The sequence below is a fragment of the Tenrec ecaudatus genome, chromosome 8 (assembly GCF_050624435.1).
Source record: "Tenrec ecaudatus isolate mTenEca1 chromosome 8, mTenEca1.hap1, whole genome shotgun sequence".
Taxonomy (NCBI): Eukaryota; Metazoa; Chordata; class Mammalia; order Afrosoricida; family Tenrecidae; genus Tenrec; species Tenrec ecaudatus.
Window position 1 is genome coordinate 19,352,354 of NC_134537.1, and position 18,741 is coordinate 19,371,094.

Below are 18,741 nucleotides of genomic sequence, written 5' to 3' on the forward strand. Positions count from 1 at the left end.
TCTGTCTTGCAATGTAATGTATTTACATATGGTTTCACAGGTTCTGGTAATTAGGACCTGACAACTGGGGAAGCCTTTGTTCTGCTTAACAGACTAGAGATGCTGTGTCCAGCTAGTCTATCCCAGCTTGGAGTTCCCTTGACCTATAGGGTTTCCTAGGTTGAACTCTCTGCCCAAGCAGATCCCAAGTCTTTGCCCATGGATCAACGGGTAGGTGGGACCACTAACCTCTCAGCACCTCAGAATATGGACATTATTGGGAGGACATTATTCTTCCTGTCACAATAGTGATACCCAACGGTAATATTCCATTAACAATATGCAGCATTTCTTTGTATGAAATATATGGAAGCATCTTCTAGAAGACAAAATAAGTTCCAGGAATGATTTCACCCCAAACAGAATTTTACTTGTTAAATTTCCTTTTTAATAGTTTTATTGACATGTGTACTTCACAAACCACACAATTTAATCATCCAGTTATATTAAGAAGAGCTGTATAATCATCACAATCATGATTCTTTTCTGGTTTCCAGAGTCCAGCCATGAGCTGGTGTGGTGTTGGATTCTCCTTCTTTGTGTAGCTAGGGGAGGTTGGACACCTCCTAGCTATTTATCCTCTAAAGTTAAAACTGGGGATTTCATTTCAATTGAAGAGATAAAAAAACCAAACAATAAAGGAGTTGAATCATATATTCAAGACCATAAATTATTTAGGTCAGTGTTTTTTTGTTTGCTTGTTTTTATTGTTGTTATCACCCCCCCACACACACACGGATTAATAAGGAGTGTTAGATTTGCAATGGGAATGGAAAATCAATGTAGTTATAGCTGAACATGTTATGTCCCTGTATATTCCTAGGTTTTCTTGAATTTAGTATTTTTCACATCCCTATGTGACCTTTCTGGCTCCATTTCTCCCTTGTTAAGACTTGGTCTGTGTATCAATTCCTGGTACACTTGAGACAGGGATACATAATTGTTGAAATGATTAATGAATCAATGAACAATATATAATAAGGAGTTGTATATTTATTTGGATATATTAGGTTCAGGAACTTTAATTCACTAATCATTTTTGTAATTAAGAAGTTATTGTAGGGGTCTAAGCAATTATACCCACCACTTGTCTGTCAGTTGGCCACATCTGGTAACTTACAAGCTGCTATGATGCTGGAAACCATGTCACAGATATGTTAAATACCAGCAGGGTCATGTATGGTGAATAAATTTCAGGGGAGCCTTTCCATAGGTTACTAAAAAGATCCGATCTCCCACCTCCTTTATAGAAAAAAAAATCACTCAGCTGACCTGAGCAACTAAAACCTTTTGTGTTAAAACCTATAATCCAGAATAAAGCTCAGGTGGCATAAGGGGTGTGTTAGGCCGGGTTGACTACAAAAACAACTCCAGAGACACTAATCTATGTGTACAAGTTTTTTATCAAGAAGTAAATATATATCATAAAATGATCCCAGCCCAGGCCAACTCAAGTCCATAATTGCAACACTAGTCCATAAGTCCCTCTTCAGACTCAGGCGACCACATGCAATAGTGCAGAACACAGAAATGCATAGGTTCATGGGTGTAGTCATGTGGCTCCAATGGCAGTGGACACATCTCCAGGGCTCTGGCAGAAAGGGAAGGGGAGGTTCCCAGTGCCCTCCTTATGAGAAGACCACGTCCACAAGGAGATACCATCAGGCTGTGACCTGACTGACTAGTTAAATACCACCCCTACACTTGTACAGATCTTCAAATTGACATGAAATCACGTAATTACCACAGTGGGTTACACCACAAGTGGGCTGCTCAGCACAGTCAGCGGTTTGAAAGCACCAGCCACTCCTAGGGAGAATGAATCGGCTTTCTATTCCTGTAGATATACAGTTTCAGAAGCCCACAGGCACAGTCCTACCCTGTCCTGTAGGGTCGCTGTGAGTCAACATCCGCTCCATGGCAGTGAGTTTGGCTTCTTTTTTCCAGTATCCTTAGATTGCCCCAGTGCCTTCCAAGGGGTGGTATCACCCATTATGGGAAACACCATTCTAGACTAGGAACAATTTGGAAAGAAGGAATATGCTGCCCACCTCAGAGGGACTAACCACTGAAAATCCTATGGATAACAATGGAATATTATCTTAGATAATGCCAGCAGATGAGCCCTGTGGTAGTTAATCAGTTGTCAATTTGAGACTATTAAGAGTGAAGGGGTGTCGTTTAGCCTGTCAATAAGCTTACAGTTTGATGACCCCATTTGGAGGTACTAAGAAGATGAACAGCTTGCTGGAGGCAAGACGCAGGCTCACTCCCTGGGAGACATTCCTGCTGACAAGACACATGGAGCTATGCTAGTGCCCTGGAGCGGAGCTGGAGGAGCCATTTGGAGACCCCTGCCAGGGCTGAGCTGGTTCCACTGCCACTGGATCCACAAGACTTCCCACTCACTGGCCTGTGATCTTCCTGCATTCAGCATCATTATATGTATTTTATGAGTCTGAAGAGGAATTTATAGATTGGTATTGGATATGTGGGCTAATATCAGATTTATGGATTTGATCTGGACGAGGTTAGGCTGTTTTCTCAATATGCAATTGCTTTTTTATAAAAATACTCTTTCTTATACACATACGAGTGTCTATGGATTTGTTTCTCTAGTCAATTTGGGCTAACACAAGCCCCTTAGGTTGCAAGGCACTAAAAATACCACTAAGGAAGAAACTGCCTCCTCAAAAGATGCTTGATTTTAATGATTTACATAGAGCAAACCTTTGGGAATCTTCATTATTGATGGTTTATGGTTCAAAATGAGAAGTAATAGCTGCAGACATCCATTACTAATCAAAATGTGGAAATTCAAAGTATGAAACTAGGAATATTGGACCTAAAAATGAAGATCAATATCCTAGGCATTTCTAAACTGAAGGGAGAAAGATGGGACTATCCACTGCCATAGGAGAGGAGAGGTGCAGGCTCAGAAACTCACGGTGGCAGTTGTACTCTATGCTATAGGGCCTCTATGAGTCAACATTGAGTCCAGGGCAGTGAGTTTGGGTTTTTTGTGAGGGAGTTGAAACAGTCTGGTATTGGCCATCTTGCAGGAAATGATGAATTCAAGTGGAATGCTGTTGTATTTATCATCACAAAGAACATGTCAAGATCTACGTCAAAAAACAGTCTTGTCCATGATAGGCTAATATCTACATACCTACAAGGAAATACAGTTAATATAACTATGATTCAAATTTATATCCAACCAATAAAACTAGGGATAAAAAAATTGAAGAATCCTACTAACTTCTTCAGTATAGAGTTGATCAAACATACAATCAAGATGAATTGATAATGGTTGATGATTGACATATGAAACACAGAAATAGAAATGAAAGAGCAGTGGTTGCAAATTTGACCCTTGGTGATAGAAATGAAGCTTGATAACAACTAATAGAATTCTGTAAAACCATCAAATTCTTCACTGCAAACAACTCTTTTCAACAACATAAATGGCAATTATACACTTGGATTTTACCAGACAGAATACATAGCTATCAAATGATGACATCTTGGGAAGAGATAACAGACAGGCTCAGTACCATCAGCCAAAACATAGCCAGGGACCAGCTGTGGAACCAACCATTATTTATTCTTATGTAAGTTCAAGTTAAAGTTGAGAAAAACTTTTTTTTTAAAGAGCCAAAATATGACCTGAATTTAGAACAAAAAATCTCAAGGAAAGATTTAACTAATAGAACTCTAATGACAAAATACCCAATGGTATTAATGAAGACAGCAAAGGGTCATTCAAAAGATATAAAAGAGATAAAAATCTAAAGTGGATGTCAAAAGGGACACGTAATGTGCCCATGGACTAGAGTCCCCGAAACTAATGCAACACACGATGAAACAAAAGTAGAACAGAATATTTCAAAGGGCAGCATGAGAAGATCAAGTAAACAGAATAATGAAATATTGAAACATGTGCAGTTAGAAATCCCCAAAGGAAGAACATGTTTAGCACATCTCATGCTGAAAGAAAAAAAAAGAGAAAATTCAAGGTTTATTGAAGGATTCTATGGACAAAATATTGAACAATTCAGGAAGCATAAAAAAAGATGTAAGTAATACACATAATCACTGTACCAAAAATAATTGGTTGACATTTAAACATTTCTTTTTAAAATCATTTTTGGGGGCTCATACCACTCATCACAATCCATCCATCCATCCATCCATTGTCAAGCACATTTGTACATTTGTTGCCATCATCATTCTCAAAACATTTGCTTTCTGCTTGAGCCCTTGGTATCAGCTCGTTTCCCCTCCCTCTCCGCTCCCCCCTCATGAACCCTTGATAATTCATAAATTATTATTTTTTCAAATCTTACCCACTCCCTTCATCCACTTTTCTGTTCATCTCTCAGGGAGGAGAGGTTATATGTAGATCCTTGTAATCCTCTTTCCACCCCACCCTCCTTTCACCCTCCCGGTATCACCACTCTTAGCACTGCTCCTGAGGGGATCATCTGTTCTGGATTCCCCGTGTTTCCAGTTCCTATCTATACCAGTGTACATCCTTTGGTCTAGCCAGATTTGGAAGGTAGAATTGGGATCATGAGAGTGGTGAGGGAGGAAGCATTTAGGAACTAGAGGAAAGTTGTATGTTTCATTGTTGCTACACTGCACCCTGAGTGGCTCATCTCTTCCTCACGCTCCTTCTGTAAGGGGATGTCCAGTTGCCTACAGATGGGTCTTGGGTGCCCAATCTGCACTGCCCTCATTCATAATGATTTGATTTTTTGTTCTTTGACGCCTAATACCTGATCCCTTCGACACCTTGTTATCAAACAAGCTGGTGTGCTTCTTCCATGTGGGCTTTGTTAGTCCTGAGCTAGATGGCTGCTTGTTTACCTTCAAGCCTTTAAGGCCCCAGATGCTGTATCTTTTGATAGCCGGTCACCATCAGCTTTCTTCACCACATTTGCTTATGCACCCATTTGTCTTCAGTGATCGAATTGGGAAGAGGTAACTAATGTATGATGAAGAACTAAAGATATTGAAGAAAGAAGTGCAAATTTTACTGAAGATATTAACATAAAAGGCTTCAGGATATGATGGAATGTTACTGATCTAGTAAATCATTGGAAATACTGACTAGCCTATGCCAAGAAAATTGAAACATAGTTACATGGCCAAGTAATGGAAGAGATACATAGCTGTATCCATCATTATATACCTCTCCTCCACACATACACCACCCTAGAGAGGGATGAACAACAGAAACGTGGGTGAAGGTAGAACAGCAGACAGTATAAGATATGAATATAATAATAATTTATCAAGGGTTCATGAGAGTTGGAGGGGGAGGGAGGGAAAAAGAGGAGCCAATATAAAGGGCTCAAGTAGAATGATGTTGGGGACCTATGTACAAATGTTCTTGATACAATTGGGGGATGGATTGTTAGAAGAGCTGTAACACCCTGCAGTAATATGATTTATTTTAAAAATGGATTTAATAGAATACAGAAATGGAACAATATTATTAATATCACATCTCAATAAAATTCTGTTTCTGTCAGAGTTTTAAAATGGTGTCATCAGTACATTGACCAAGAGTTACTAGAATTACAAGTGGGATTCAGAGAGGTCATGAAATGAGGAACATCACTGTTATCATCATGTTGAGCTTGGATCAAAGTCAAGAATATTAGAAAAAAGTTAACTGGTGTTTCATTGGCCATGCAAACACATGTATTTGTGTAAATCGTAACAAACTAAGGGTAACATTGCAAAGAATGGGAATTCTAGAACGTGTAACTGTGTTCATGTAGACCAGAAGACAGTCATTATAACAAAAGGAAAATTATGTGGTTTAATATCCGGAAGGAGTTGTGTCTGGGTTTTATTCTTTCAACATACTCATTCCGTCTGTATGCTGAACAAATTATCAGAGGAAATGAACAATATGAAGAGGAATGTGACAGCAGAATGGAGCAAGCTTTATTAACAACCTGCTTTATGCAGCTGACACAGCTTGTTTGCTGAAAGCAAGGAAGACTTGAAGCACTTGCTGATGGAGACTGGTGTCCTCAACTTTCATTACGGATTGCAACTCATAAAGAAAACCATAATTGTCACAATTGAATCAACAGATATCATAATAAATGTGGAGAAAATCAAAGCTGTCGGTGATATTGGACTTGGATCCATATTCAGTGCTCATGGAAACAGCAGTTAAAAAAATCAAATGATGTAACAATGTATTGATTGGGAAAATCTGCTATGCAAGACCTCCTAGACCAGAGGATGCACAGCGGTACAGTTGGGATCTGGAAACACAGGGAATCTAGGACCGATGAACCCCTCAGTACCAATGGTGATAGTGGCGACACTGGGAGGGAAGTGGGGGTAGAAAGGGGGTACTGATCTCAGGGATCTACATATGACCTCTCTGGGGGATGGGCAACAGGAAAGTGGGTGAGGGGAGATGCCGGGCAGTGTAAGATAAGATGATATAATAATTTATAAATTATTAAGGTTTCATGAGGGAGGAGGTGGAGGGAGGGGGAGGGAAAAATGAACTGATTCCAGGAACCCAAGCAGAAGGCAAAGTTTGAGAATGATGAGGGCAACGGATGTATAAGGATGATTTACTCAATTAATTTATGTATGGATTGTGATAAGAGGTGTATGAGCCCCAATAAAATGATTTTTTTTAAGTATTGAAAAACAAAGATATTACTTTCAGGACTACAGTACATCAGATCCCAGCCATGGTGTTTTCGAATGTTCGAGTGCATGCGAATAGACAATGAGTGAATAAGAAAGACAACTAAATTTATGCCTCTGAATTATCGTGTTGAAGAAAAGTACTGAAAGCATTATGAACTGCCAGAAGAGCAACCGAGTCTAATGGAAGAAGGACATTCAGAATGCTCCATAGCAGAGAGACCACGAGACGTCATGTCACGCCTTTTGGACATGTTAACAAGGAAGGACGAGACGATTCCTAGAACTGTTTATCAAAGGAAAGGATAAACCTCAATTAGGTGGATTGATTTCGTGCCTGCAATCCTGGGAAAAGGCAGTGATTTGTTCTGTTGTTGGTAAGGTCTCTGTGAATTGGAATCAGGTATACGGCCTGTAAAAATAACAAGTAATCATATAAGGAACGGCTACACAATACTATAAACTATTACCAAATTGTTCTAGATAGTAAAATTTGTTTTTTACTTCACATTGGCAAAGTCATAATTGAGCATAAAAAAGCTTAAAATTTGTATTTATTTTACACTACAGGCATTGGACAGAATATAAATTGTGCAAATGCATGAACATGCATGCAACACCACCTATCCTATGCACTTTTCCATTTTCCCCTCTGAAATTGTTTCTGTCAATATTTTGATTTAAGTCTCACCAAAAGGGAAGAAAGATGAAGATTTAATCAGAAGATTGTCAAATGCTTGCATTTGTCTAAGAATTAGTGGATACTCTAGCATTTGAAGTCTGGTACAAATAATTCCTAGGAGATGCATCTCTTAGAGTCATTATTATAAAAAATATTTCTGGAAAAATTATTTCCTTCAGGAATCCCAGACAAGCTTATATTTTCAGCTATTATCAAGTAGTGTAGGTATTTTCAGTCATTTCAAATGTGAACCAAAGACCTATCTGCGACAGAATAAAAGGGAGATCTATATACATATTTTAAATTCCACACTAAATTTTTTTTTTAAACGTGATAAGCATTACAGTCATGGGAGTGGGCTATTTCAATCCAAAAAGCTCATATATATATATATGTATGTGGATAAAGATTTATAGTTTATATTAGTTGGTATATAACTTAAATATTGTTTTACAAAATTTTGAGGATAAACTTTATGAAGCAGGATATAGTCCTACCTATGTTTAGTGATGCTTCTGGAAATACCTTCTGATAAACAATTATCAAAGCCTACTTTCAAAGGCAGTGCATTCAAATAGTGCACAGTTTTAAGCATTTTCACAGCTTTATTTCAAACTGCGTGGCCAGACTCATCTTCAACCATTTCACATAGGAACACTAAGCTCTAGCCTGCTCCCAACATAAGCTATTCCCCTTCGATCAACTTGTATTTTTATACAAATATAAGCCCTTGTGATATAATGTGTAACATATTAAACTGCTAACTGCAAGGTCAGCAGTTTAAATTCATCAGCCACTCTGAAAGAGGAAAATGAATTTTTCTACACCTGTCAAGACTTATAGACGCAGAAACCCACAGGGGCAGTTCTACCATATTCCACAGAGCTTATGTGTCAGAATCAACTCAGTGTCAGTGAGTTTATAGTTGTATACATGTATATAGATATACAAGGGAATACAAAAAACCCCAGAATTTTTTCAAAGCTATGTATTTAATTTTTTTCAGAACAAAACCACTTTATCACCTTCAAAGTATTCTCCATTACACTTAATACATTAGTCAAATCTGCTATTCCATTCTTGGAAACATTTTTCAAACTCATTTACAAACTCAACATCTCCCTCATTTTTATCTTTCACCTCTTCTAGTTCATCAAATCGCTGTCCTTTCATGGTTTTTTATTTGCAGAAACACAAAGAAGTCACATAAGCGAGGTCAGCCGAGTAAGGTGTGTGGTGCAAGAGAGTACGCTGTTTTTGTCAAAAAGTGCTACACAGAGGCGGCTGTGTGAACAGGTACATTGTTGTGGTGGCAAAACCAGTCCCCTGCCTGCCACAAATCAGGCCTTTTTAGTCACATGCTGTTACACAATATTTTCAGAATATCTAAATAAGAAAGCTTGATGAACAGTGTGACCTGCTAGAACAAACTCCAAATGAACTATCCCCCTCACATAAAAAACAAAATAAAAAACAAATGAGCATCATCTTGCTCTCTGATTTCATGTGATTAGCTATTTTTAATGGGTGAGATGACAGTGGAGTCTTCCACTGGCTTGACTGATGTTTGCTTTCAGAGTTGGAAGAATAGCACCATGTCTCATCGCTAGTAATGACCTTGGGGGAAAAGTCTGGGTCACTCTGGAGCTGTTCTGTCAAAGCACGGGGTATTTCCAGTTGATGCTCTTTTTGCTGGTCAGTCAGAACCCGACACACAACTTTCCAGTAAACCTTTTCATTCCCAATCTTCCATTAAAATTTGCTGAAGTGAGCTCCAAGACAGTCCAGAAAATGTCCCCATCTCTTCAATAGTTCATTGTCAGTCTTTGAATTTTGTAGACATTTTCATCTGTTCAGGAAGTTGATGGACTTCTAGTACAAGGTATATCATCAATTGACATTTCCCCTTTATTGAAATGGGAAAACCACTCATACACTTGAGTTTTTCCCAGAATGCTGTCCTTGTAAGCTGTGTGAAACATCATAATAGTTTCTGTAACATTTTTCCTGAGCAGGAAACAAAATTCCACAGTCACACACTGTTCTCTTAAATCAGACATCCAAAAACACAAGGTTCAAGTGAAACTGCTTCCATTAAAAAAAGCTCACTGTGACCAGAGAGAACCTTCCTAGGTGATGTCACTGGGTGCACTAACTCAGAGAGAGTTGTTCAATGCTCGCCTAGTGGGAAAAATGCATACTATGAAAGCTACACCCAGGGCAGTTTTAATCCAACATTTGTAGTGGTATCTCCTTGTATATTAACTCTGTTTTTCTCCAGTTATATATTTTACCTGTTACTAAAACAGCACATCCTAGAGAGGCGAAGATGAAATCTTATCTTCATAATTCTTTATTTGCAAAATCAACTACCTTACATAAGTTAAAATAGTTGTTTTAAGTTATAGTAAGAGGAAACGAATTATGGTTAAAAAAAAGAATTATGGTAAAGGTCTCAGACTTTTGTGCACATGAATAAAAAAAGGATACTATGTATTTGATGAGAAAAGACTACAACTTTTAAATAAGAGTTTTTATTTTTCTCTGGAACAGAAAGGATAAGAAAAAGTAATTTGATTATATAATGATTGAATTCTAGATATCAAATAATTTCTTTTCTTACTAGACTCTGATACATTGTCTTATTGTGATGCAATATAGGATGAGGAGCCCAATGTAAACTATATCCCTCAAAATTTTTTTTTGACTTCATGAGGGCAGCTAGCAAATTCAAAAAGCAATGCTCTCAACCATGGTGTCGAGTGTGAGTATGTAATTCAAGGACGTGTTGAGGATAAATTAATTGCACTGACCATATTTAATAGGTAAAATTAGAAATAGAGATGAAGATAGTTTATTTGTACTTTAAAGGTTATAAAAAAGGAAATAATACCAGGTATTTAGTTGTGTTTTACTTTGAAAAAACTTCTTATAAGAAAACCCAAACTACAAAAAATAAATGCATATAATTCAGATTGTGCATCTTGAAATATTATTTTATAAATAGCACTATGTGTCATGAGTACAATCATTTATATAAGTTAAATTGAATAAATAATTCAAAAATACTTATGTATTTACTATAGGCAACTAAAACAGTAAATTTAATGAAACACACATGAATACACACAGGGACAGAAAATTGCCTTTTAAATAATGGATTGGTTATTTATATTAATAATTTTTTGTTTATTTCAAATTGCATACTAAATAATGCTAATATTAATAGTAACTACATTTCTATGTACTGTGTGTGATAGGTACTTTATATACATATCTTTTTAATACTCAAGCTATCAGAGATGATATTTCTATTTCATGGATAAGAGAATGAAGATGCAGAGATTTAAGAATCTTCACTGGGTTCATGTGACCCAGTGTCTTCACTATCTAATGCATCAATAAGAGAAATCTGTCGAGTGAACCACTTTAAGTAGAACTATATGCTCTCACAGTTTAGGAGCCGAAAGTCTGAAATCAGATGTCTTTGTTGGCTCTTCTAGAAGGTTCTTGTCTCTGGCTTTTTTAACCTGCTGTCTGGGTAATCTCCAGGTCGATTGGCACCTCCCTTCCCCTATTTCTGTTTCATTAATCTGATCCTTTTATATATCATAGGAGATTGTGGTAGTTACATTATTTCAATTTGATAGCGTGAAGGGGTGGAGTGTAGCCTGTCAATCAGGTCACAGAGTGATTATGCCTCCTGGTGGGTGTGACCTTCTCATGAAGATGCTGGGAATGTCCTCTCTTCCTCCCTGGATGTGGGCAACATACTCTCTCTCTTTGCTTCTCCTGTTGACAAGCCACATGGAGCTACACTGATGGCAGCCAGATCCCTGGAGATGCGTTCACCACTATAAGATCCACAAGACTTTCCAATCACTGACCTATGATCTTCCTTCATTCGGCATCATTGCATGTTTGGTGTGAGTCTAAAGAGGAATTTATGGACTAGTAGTGGACATATATGCTAATATCAGACTTATGAACTTGATCTCTACTGAACTGGGATATTTTAATACATAATTCTCTTTGATATAAAGTGCTCTTACATATGAATGTCCCTGGATTTGTTTCTTTAGTCAACCTGGCCTAACATAGAGATTGACTCAAAACTAATCTTGACTAATTAACATAACAAGGACAACCATTGCCAAATGGAATTTTAACCACAGACATGAATGTTAGGTTTCACAATACAGTTCACAACTACTAGTAAGCAACAAATATAGGATCAGAGTCCATGCTCTTTGATTTGAGATCCAATTCATGGCTTGATTTGAAAACCAGACTCTTTTCTGTGTCATGAGTGCCCTGAAATTTTATTTTAATTAGAGGAAATGATAGCATTACCAAAAAGATTTTTTCTGACAAAATTATATAAATACTAGATTTTAATGGTTAAAAATCATAATACGGATGGGTAAAATTCTCTCCTACAAGAAGATTCACCTAATTGCTATAATTCCATGTTACAAGATGATTTGCATATGCATATTTTCTACTTTAAGCAATATACTGTAATAATTACTTCATTAAATATGTTCTAATAACTGGGTGACATTTGGCTAGCACAATATGTAATAAATGTCTTATTGAATTTAAATTAAATTCCTATTTGAGCAGCCGAGTTTAAATTACAATCCAGCTGATAAAATAGGAAAACTTGAATTGTGATGAGGTCGCATAGAGAACCACTTGACAATGAATAATTCCATAGAACATTCAAAGATATAGAGACCATACTCAATTTCATTAGTTTAGTTTATGGACAGGTGTTTATTTGGGATGATTATGCTTGGCTAAACCTTTTGGAGCTAAAAATTGCATTAGTTCAATTCTTTCTTTTTTAGAAAAGATACATAGAGGCTTTTTTAAATCAAAGTTACACAGGTAGAAAAAAAAGTATTAATTCTAGGGTCCATCTCCTATATTAATAAAAGATATTTCTATAGAACTATATATTCTCTTATGTACCTTATAATTAAGCATATTTATCAAGCAAAATATTCTATGGAACATATCAATATTATTACTCTTTTTAAAAGCATTTTATTGGGGATTCATACAGCTCTTATCACAATACATCCATCCATCCATTGTTCAAGCACATTTGTACATTCATTGCCATCATCATTCTCAAAACATGTGCTTTCTACTTGAGTCCTTAGAATCAGCTCATCCTCTCTGCCTACCCTCCCTCACGAACCCTTGATCATTTTTAATTTTTTTCGTGTCTTAAACTGACCACGGTCTCCCTTCACCTATTTTTCTTTTCTTTTTGAAGATCATTAACTTGAATTCAAAATTTTTCTTAGCCTGTCTTCAAATCTTCAGTCTTATTTTCTACACAAATGAGCAATCCCGGGTTTTTGCTATTAAAATTGTTGCAATTAAAATTCATACTCTACTGCAGTAAGTGTGAGTGGGGTCTGAAATGCTGCTTGCATATTAAAATCAGAAGCCGATGTTGCCAGACTCTGGAGAGCAAGACCTTGTGAGTTGTGTGTGCCTGCGTGCCAGGCACTCTGAGTTGTTACACTTCCCCCAGGATTTTCGTGGCTCCATAGGTTCTCCAAATTCCAAGTGTTCACTAGTGACCTCTACTTAGTGAAACTGTGTGCATTTATCCATCTATCCATCCGCTCAAAAATCCAGTATCATTTACCCATGAACATACTTCTTGATCATTTCACCTTGAAAAGGTTGATCCTGACTCTACCATCTTCCCATATTTCTATCCAGACTACCTGGGAATTCAGCTTTGATAAGCTAGCTCTGCAATGAATCATCGGGAATCTCTACAGATATAAAGTACAGTGAGTACTTCTAAATCCTGGTTGCATCCTAAAACAGCCAAAAAGCAAACAAACCCACTGTCATCAAGTCTATCCCAAGTTATAACCACTTCGTGAGACAGAGTAGAACTGTTACTTAAGGTTTCTGAAGCTGTCAAAACATTGGATGGCTAACAGAAAGGGTGGAGGTTTCAACACTGCAGTGGGTAGGGGGAGAAGGAGGTAGAAAGTGGGGGATGGGGTAGGTCTAGTAAAGGGGGAGGGGGGAGGAGTAGAGGTAGGATTGGTGTGCAGTAGGAAAGAGGGGGCAGGCTGTTTCCATTAAGATCTGCATCTTCAGAAATGCTACAGAGCAGTTCTACTCTGTCCTATACTCATTATCAATGCAGCGGGATTCCATGGCTGTGGGTTGGGTTGAAGCAGAGACTTTGGTACATTTGGGAGGTTTTGTTTAAATTCTCATTGATATAAGGGATCACAGTACATTGCTTAAACTAGAAAATAGGCACACTTGAGGTTGAGGAAAATGTGCTACTCTATGTAACTACTTTGATTTTGTTCTGAATTTCAATCTTGGTGGTTGAAGGCATTTTAGTAGATAGTACATTACAGTGGCTATAGAAGGGTTGACTTGTGGAACATTTAGTAAAGTCAGACACACACCTGTTTTAGTGTACACAAGAGATCCCAATCTAAAATATAATTTAATGACAACATTCCTGAAGTCTTAAAGTCTTAAAGACACAGACACATCATCCAGATACAGGATGTCATTAGCACAGGGTCATAATGGCATCCAAAGATTTATAGTGGAGACATTAGTTAAATAAGAAATGGAACAAAGAAAGCCATCACAAAGTCATGATTAGTGGGAGATCAATATATCACAGTCACAGGTGAGACTACAGAAGCAGGAACAGGATCATGATTAGAACTTGTACATTATATTAGAAAGGAGAGCATGCAAGATTGGTCAACAGCCTTCCAACCAAGGCAGTCAGGGAACCATTGATAGGGCATGAGCCATGCCTATGTGTCCACTAGCCCTCTCTGCAGTATGGGGAATCTCCATGCAGGACACACCCGAACAAGCCCCAAAGAGAAACTTCCGCTTTCTGGGCTGGCTGGAGAGAGATAATCCACTATGGAGAGTGGTAATCCACTATGCAATACACTCTGTCTGAAAGCAAGATTATCGACATCCTTGGTTAAGGATCAGAATGAAGTCAATAAGGCTTAATCTGTGTGATGAATCTGCACATGGATTTTAGGTTTTTATTACCATCCATAGCCTTCTGTAAACAAGATGCTCAGAATTTAGACTCTAGTACATACCACCACGATGATCTCTCAGTTTGACAGACACAATGTCTCTGGCCATCTCTCACAGTCAAGCTGTGGCGACCTATATGTTTCTGCGATGCTGTAGTCTCTCTCACTGGTATTTCAAATGACATAGGGTCACCCAAAGGGAGTAGGTTTCAGAGGAGCTTCCAGGCTAAGAACAGAATACTAAGAAGGGATCAGCTGCCCACTTCAGAAGAAGTAGCCCCTGAAAATCGTATGCATGTTATGGAGACACTGTCTGATACTGAAGGCCTAATGAATGGAAACAAAGCAGTGTCAGAGACAGTGCTGGAGAATGGATGCTTGGGTCATAAGGTACTACAAATGTGACTGAAGAGAAGTCACTTTTTCAAAGTAGAGTTAAAATGGTGACACGAATGGAGGGAAGCCTTTGAGGACAGAGCCTTTGGGGTCTTCATTTGGGCAAAACTCAAGAAGAGAAGAGACAGCTACAAACATTTCCTAAGAATCAGAACTTAAAATATACTAACAATGAATGTAGGATAATTAGATGTTGTAAAAAAATCAAGTGGACTGCTACTGGTCTTTTGAAATGAGAAAATCACGTGGTTTACTATGCTGGAATGACTGTCAAGAGGGATGGTGTTAGTCATTAGCCAAAGGACATTTCAAGGTCTATCTTTAAAATAATTTTGTTTATTAAACTTTTTCTCAAGTACTTATTGGGTACTAGAAATTGTGAGTAGCATTAAATATTTTATCCTATTTAAATCCTCATCAGAAACCTAGGCATATATAACATAAATATTTCTATTATACAATAAATTAAGTAAATAAATTCCCATTTTAGCAATCTGGCATAGTTGGTAAATATAAATTCTTTTTAATCATAGAACAATTTTTATTCCAAAAACTCAGATGCTTCATTACTCAAAATTCATGCCAAATTTTCATTCTCAACACCTGAATGCTATAATGAATTATGAATTTTATCTATTTTAAAGTTTTATTATTTATATAAAAGTGAAGGATCTATGGATTTTTTTTGGTTAGTTGGTTGGTTATTTGCAATTTTTTAAATTGGGAGTTAATACATATAGCATATCATTCCATAGTTCAATCATATCAAGCAGGATTGTACAATTGCTACACAATCAGTTTCAAAACATTCTTTTTCTTCCTGGACTCCTTGACATCATCTCTCTTTTACCCCACAACCACCACCACCACCACTGTACCTACCCCAGAAACCTTTATTCTACTTGCTGTCCCTATATATTTATAAATCCTGGGTTTCATACACCAAAATATAGAAAATCCTACAACAAAAATTCAAGAGGGGGAACCCCCAATGACATACTATGTCTGAGAGAAACCCTACTATGAACAAGCAAATATATATATATATATATATATATATATATATATATATATATATATATATATATATATATCCAAATTCAGGTCCAGCATGCATCAGAGGGGGTATTAACTGACAAGGTTTTAATTGCTCAAGTCAGGTTTATCCCTTTGATCTTATATAGTCATCTTTCCAATGCACTCAGTTTAGTAACACTGGGATATTGAATCCTGGACCTTCAAGATGCAAGGCATGTTCCAGAGGCTGCATCAGTGACAGCCGATGCAGAAACGCCACCGGGATGCAGAAACTCTACCTCAGCCAAACCTGTAACCTGAGGACTTTAGGAAAATACATGGTGCCTGAGGAAGTGGAGGAGAGCTGTACCATGATGTTGAGCCGTTGGTAGGCTGGTAAATATGGTCTTGCTACATCAATGCTGTATTCAGATATGTAGCCCTGTGGCAAATCCGTGATGAACATTCTCAGTGATTATCATTCTAAACTTTCCCTGATAATTAAACCTCATTGCTTGTGAAAATAGTGTCCATCCATGAAGGGTTTGACCTTATACAAATGAATAATTCAGGTACTGCGATATGGAGGTAGCCTACATTGGACCAATAACCCTCTCCCAACAGGCTTAAAATTTTAGTAGCAGTTAGGCTAATCAAAGATAATATTAACAGAAGATTGTTATGCCCCAAGGGGATGATTGATAAGACTCTTTACCATAAATTAACAAGGATGTTTTGAAAGTGAGAAAAGGCAGATAAAAACAAACACACAAACAAGCAAACAACAGCAACAAAACCCCATAGATCCAGGAATGGGTTTGGGGCTCACACTAAATCCTAGCTCCAACTGAAGAACAATTAGTTCTTACATCATGGTCCACCTCCACACTCACCCTCAGGAAGGGAACACAGAAGATAGGGGCGCTATAGTAAAATGTGGTGAAGTAATTTGATGGTGCCTGGCTATCAGATACAATAATGTCTGGGGTCTTAAACACTTTTGTCTAAAGAAGCAGCCCTTTAAGTGAGATGTCAACTAAGTCCATACAAAAGAAGCACACCATCATCAGTCACCAAAGGATTGTGAATCAGATAATCCAAAATTAAAGGAGGGAAGAGCATCAGAGCCTAACTTGGGAGAATCAGGAAAGGTATGTGTCAGGGTTGTACCCTCACTATACTTATTCAATCTGTATCCTGAAAATAATCAACAGAGAAGCTGTCTTGGATGAAAAGAAATGTTGCATTACTATTGAAAGAAGGTTTGTTAGCAACTCGCGATCTGCAGATGACACCAACTTGCTTAGTGAAAATGAGGAGAACTTGAAGTAGCTGCTGATGAAGATCAAGGATTGCAGCCTTCACTGTGGTTGACGACTCAATGTGAAGGAGACCAAAATGCTCACAATTGGACCAACAGGTAACATCATGATAAATGAATACAAGGATAACGTTATCAAGGATTTTGTCTTACTTGGATCCATAATCAATGGACATTGAATTTGATAAACCTCTTTCACAGACATCTTTGGATTCTTGAGGAGTAAGGGTGCTTCTTTGAGGACTCAGGTGCACCTGACGCAAGCAATGGTATTTTCCACTGCCTCATATGCATGTGAAAGTTGAACATTGTACAAGGAAGCCTGGAGATGGTTGGTTGTATTTGAATTGTGGTGCTATTGTAAAAGATTGAGGCACCACGGAGAAGCACGGCCAGAGTGCTCCTTAGATGCAAAGATGGCAAAACATGCTTTGGCCAAGTGGTCTGGAATGACCAGACCCTGAAGAAGGCCATCATGCTTAGTAAAGTGGAGAGGCAGTGAAAACGAAGAAGGGCCTCAATCAGATGGATTGACAGAGCATAGGGACTATTGTCAGGATGGAGCAGGACTAGGCAGTGTTTTGTTTTATTGTGCAAAGGTTTTCTACGGGTCAGAACTGACTAGAGGGCACTCAAAGATAACAACGATGCTGATCAAAGCACAGCTCCAGAGCCTATGACATTTACATTATATCAGATATAAGTAATTAAAAATATTTAAAGACAATAATTGATGTAATAGTTTAAAGGGGTAGGGTGGGAGGGGAAGGGGAATTGGGAAACAAATCATGAATATAGGAAGTGTGGGAGAATACACTAGAATCGATTGTAGTGATGTTTATACAACTCGTTTTAAATGCACTGGTCTTTGGAAGTATATGATATATGAATTATATCTCAATAAACTATTGGGGAAAAAACAAACAATATTTTTATTGTGAGTTAGTGAAGACTAATTTGCTGAGCAAATTAATTTTCCATTCAATAATTCAAACACATTTATCTCATGTCCTCACAATATATTATTCATACCACTTCCTCCCTTTTCCATTCCTCTTCTGTGCCTACCTTTTCTTGTCTGCTAAACTTTGTCCTTGAGAAAATGCTGCCAATATACGGTCCTTTGAAAATTAACCCCATTGTTGTTTTAAACAAAGGGACGCTAGGTGGAAAGGATGAGATTATACCAAACAACTTTTGTATGGGAATGACATTTAGAAAAGGAAGAATTCTTGCAAAGTAATGACCATCACCTTTCCACATCATGCTAATCACTTATGTACCTCAGCAATGACTTCTGGTATTTGACATACTTTCCAGATTCCCCTTCTCGGTTACAATCTTTCATTGAGTTAGGATGGGACATGGATAATAGTTAGTCATTTTGAGATTTCAGAATTAATCATGACAGAGTTCAAGTGGCACAGTTGAGTGTTGCAAGGAAAGGACACAAGATAAAGTGAGTGATGAAGAAGACCGAGAACATCCGAGAGTTGGTGAATACAAGAAGGCAATATGAAAGATGGAAA